Consider the following 4,413-nt stretch of genomic DNA (forward strand, 5'->3'; position numbering starts at 1 on the left):
TGCATCCCTAATTGTTGTGTATGTGACCGGTTACACAACAAACTATAAATAAAAACACTAGAGACTGGAGCTAAGATAACAGGGGTTTTTACTTACTGAACCAGAACTAAACACAAATATACATATCAATACGCACCCAATAGCACGTGCTCAATAATATGTTACTACAACATAAAATAGTCCCATATTATAGGCTATATGGTACACTCCTCCTCTTTTATTTAAAAAGTGTATCAACCTTTTTTTATGCTAAGCAAATACTGTATGTGTACCCTTAATATACAAACACCCACCCACTGTTTAATTAGTAACTTAATCATATGAAATTATAACAAAGTAATGTAATAATAATAATAATAATTATTATTATAACTCAAGTCTTTTGAGGGGGTCTTCTCTGCCCCTCTGGGTAACGTCTGTCAATAAACTTGTTTGCTTTAATACAGATTTCCATACAAAAGTCATGAATAGTTGACCTCTGAGCATAGGGAGTTTCCATGGTCTGCTTCAAAGATGACTTGCCACCAACAAAAGAAGTGGTTGGTGATCTGCTGTCTCTATTAGTTATTCAAAAGTCAGGGCAATCCAATGACTCACAGAAAGATCAGTACTTTACCAGTAATCTTTCACCATTTGATGCAACAGTTGATCAAAATCATGTTGTTCGTTCCATTGTTCTTAAGCTGCTGTTAAAGTACAGTTTTGCTGATATTAAGGATTACCTGCAGTGCTATCTGTCTGGCTCAAGAGGGAGAATTCCTTCAGATGCACATTCAGCACAAGTGTGAAAATACAACAAAAGAAACCTTACAGTTTGTTGCCAGAATTTGCCTCTGTTTCGATGCTGTTTCCTAACTTCTTTGTGAAAAGCAAGACACATTGGCTGAGGATTCAAAATATGTGCGTGCAAAAGAAACTTCCCTGCAAAGGATTAAGTGTATGATTCTCAATGGAGGAAATGATTGGATCAAGATTTATCTTGTCCGAAAGCTGTTCTGTTTGTATGAAATTGATTTTGTCCTCTGTTAGGTTTACCTTCTTCCCCAGCTACCTGGTTTTCATTTATTTCACCACCCTCAGTAATTCCTCCCTGAGGCTGGTTGCTATATTGTGGGTGGCGGCCATATCGACGACGAACAAAGGTGGGTAATGCTGTCTTCTGTAAGGAGGACGATGTTGCTGATTTTGATAATCTTGGTTTTCTCCATCTGTTGCTGTCTCTGCTCCATGTCCTTTCTCTCCACCTTCAATGTTCTGTTGGTAATTACATACTGGACATCGGCGGCGAGGATTGTAGCAATGATAATGATTACTGTCCGTGGCATATCGGCTTCCTTAGACTGGAACTCCTCCGGGACCAGTTATGTTTGCTGCTTCGGCACCCTGTTCACCTTCCAGTATGTCGAACTCCACAGTTTCACCATCTCCCACACTGCGGAGGTATTTCTGTGGGTTATTCTTTTCTATAGCACTCTGATGTACAAACACATCTACCTTTGTATTATTCTTGTTGATGAATCCATATCTATTTCGTATGTTGAACCACTTTTACTGTTCCAAGAACCTTTGTTGCGATGACTTTCTTCTCCCCGAGGGATTTGGGTTTGTCTGGCTGTTGCTGCTGCTGCTGTTCGGGTAGCTGCTCCGTCTCGGCCTCGCTCATGGTGTTGACAGGCTGCGTGAGGTGGTTGCGGCTCAGGCCGGTCTGAGGTGGGGGCTCCTGCACTCTCTCCGCTTCTTTCTTCTCTCTAATATAATTCCTTTCCACTTTTTCTGTCTCCAGTTGCAGAAAATACTCTGTATTTCATATTCCTTCCTTGTACTGTTGATCTAGTTTCTTCATCTTTTTCTGAGACTCCTGCAAAGTACCTTCCTGTAACTGCTGTCACTGTCTTTTGAGAGATGTCAATTTCTCCTGGTACATCTGCTCTTTTACTTCCAGGTAGTCTTCATCATCCTGCTTATTGGCAATATCTGTCTCTTTCAAGCTGTGAAGTTGCAGACAAGACAATTAACCTTTGTCTGAGTCGTTTTCATCAGAATTGCATCCTTCAGAACTGCCTTCTTTCATTTTGTGTACCTTGTTGTATTTTCCTTCCTGAGGTTTCTTGTTTCTCTGTATTTTGCCCTTTTCCTGCTGTTTACCAGCTTTGCCAGTGTGGCCCTGCTTGCCACAATTCCTGCATTCTTTGTCTTTAAACCAACAGTCCTCAGGGTCATGTGACATGTTCCCACAATGGTAACATTTCTTTCCTTCATTTCTACTCAGTGATATTTTATTCATAGTATATTTCAGAGATTTTTGTTGTATCTGTGAAGCACCTCGTGCTTATTTCTAATGATATTGAGATGTTGAGCGCCTTCTTGAATGTGAGGTCTTTTTCACACAGGAGCTTCTTCTGTGTGGTTTCACGGTATATACACACACTAACCTGTCCCTCAATGAATCTGATAGACCCGTTCCAAATGGCCAATGTTCTGATAATTTGCGCAATTCAGCACAATATTCAGAAATGCAACACACACAAAAAATGCTGGTGAATGCAGCAGGCCAGGCAGCATCTATAGGAAGAGGTACAGTCGACGTTTCTGGTCGAGACCCTTCGTCCTCGTGTTTGCGGATTCAGAAAATGCTTTCGTTTCTGCTCTGACTCTGATTGTAAAATTTAAATCTTTCAGTAATGACCAGTGGTTTGGGGTTTAAATGCTGTTGGATGGTGTTTACTATTTGCCTGAACGTTTTGTCAGCTGGCTTTTCGGGAGTTAACAAGCTCTGTAGTAGGCCGTATGTTTTTGCACCCATTACACTAAGTAATACACGGGCCTTCTTGTCCTCATGAACATCAGTAGCATCACACCATAACTCTATTCTTTCAATGTAAGTTGCCCAGTCTTCAAAGCCATTATCAAATGCTGTAATGGTTCCAATTAACGCCATCCTTGTTGTGTCCATTTATCCTTGTTATGTTAATTTAGCCTGTTTTTCCCTTGCTTTCTTTTTGACTAGCTCCTGGCAGTTACTGTGCATTTTGCTTTACTCATGTGACCTTTATTTTCAGCGTCCTGAGCACCTTCTGTTTAGACGCGTGACTCGCTCCTTTTTATCTCCCTTCTGAGTCAGGCAGACCCTCAGTCCCCAGGATCAGCGCCAACTGTGGTCTCGCCTGGACGTTTCCAACCCGCGGCTGTGCTTCCGTTCCCTTTTCAGATCCGCAGCCTCGCTCTCTTCTTCCAAGCGCCGTTATCAATTAAAACACAGCGTTCCGATACGATGTAGGTTCATTAACCTAGTCGCCAATTTGTTGTGTATGCGGCCGGTTACACAACAAAACTATAAATAAAAACACTAGAGACTGGAGCTAAGATAACAGGGGTTTTTACTTATGGAACCGGAAATAAACACATTATACATATCAATATGTGCCCAATAGCACATGCTCAATAACATGTTACTTTGACATAAAATAGTCCCATATTATACAGTAGGCTGTATGGTCATCATCATCATCAGGTGCCGTGCCCAGTTTGAGCTTTGACTGCCATGGCCCACACACTCCTGTTTCGGGTCAAGTGGATCAATTCATTGGTATTCATTTCCAGTTCTCTGGCTGCTGTCTCCATCATCATTTGTCTTTGTCTTCCTCTTGCTTTCTTCCCTTCAATCTTTCCCATAATTATCGTGCATTCTAACTCCTCTTCCCTAATCACATGTCCAATGAGGCTATACGGTACACTAATGATTTGATACTCAGCCTATTGGCTGCAACTAAGTCCCATCACCTGCCCGCCCTTCCTAACAATCTGATTGTACACTATCTTTACTTTTTTACCATCCATCCTATCCTGACTCCCTTCACTCCGGTACCCACACCCCCCCCCCCACCAAGTTAGCTTAAGCCCTCCCCAACAGCTCTAATAAACCTGCCCGGAAGAATATTGGTCCCCCTCGAGTTCAGGTACAACCCATCTCTTTTAAACAGGTCATACCTTCCCCCAGAAGAAATCCCTATTATCCAAGCCCTGCCCCCTGTACCAGCTTCTCAGCCACACATTTATCTGCCAAATCATCCTGTTTCTACCCTCACTGGCACGTGGCACAGGCAGCAATTCAGAAATTACTACCCGGGAGGTCCTGCTTCTCAGCTTTCTACCTAGCTCGCTAAATTCTCTTTTCAGGACCTCATTGCTTTTCCTTCTTATGTCATTGGTACCAATATGTACCAAGACATCTGGTTGCTCCCCATCTCTCTCCAAATGTTGTGGACTCGATTTGAGACATTCCTGACCCTGGCACCTTGGAGGCAACATAATAGCCAGGTGTCCTGTTCACATTCACAGAATCTCCTGTCTGTTCCAGTATCATTGCAGTGATCTATTGCAGTATCATGCATTTATGAGGGCTTTTGAAATTAG

The 4,413-nt window shown here is 42.3% G+C and overlaps 1 pseudogene; it reads right to left on the reverse strand.

Moving 5' to 3' along the window:
* Positions 1–967: 967 nt before the first annotated feature.
* On the reverse strand, positions 968–1,745 carry LOC140203712 (Y-box-binding protein 1-like; annotated as a pseudogene).
* Between the last annotated feature and the right edge of the window lie 2,668 nt (positions 1,746–4,413).

The sequence above is a fragment of the Mobula birostris genome, chromosome 10 (assembly GCF_030028105.1).
Source record: "Mobula birostris isolate sMobBir1 chromosome 10, sMobBir1.hap1, whole genome shotgun sequence".
In the NCBI taxonomy this organism is placed as follows: Eukaryota; Metazoa; Chordata; class Chondrichthyes; order Myliobatiformes; family Myliobatidae; genus Mobula; species Mobula birostris.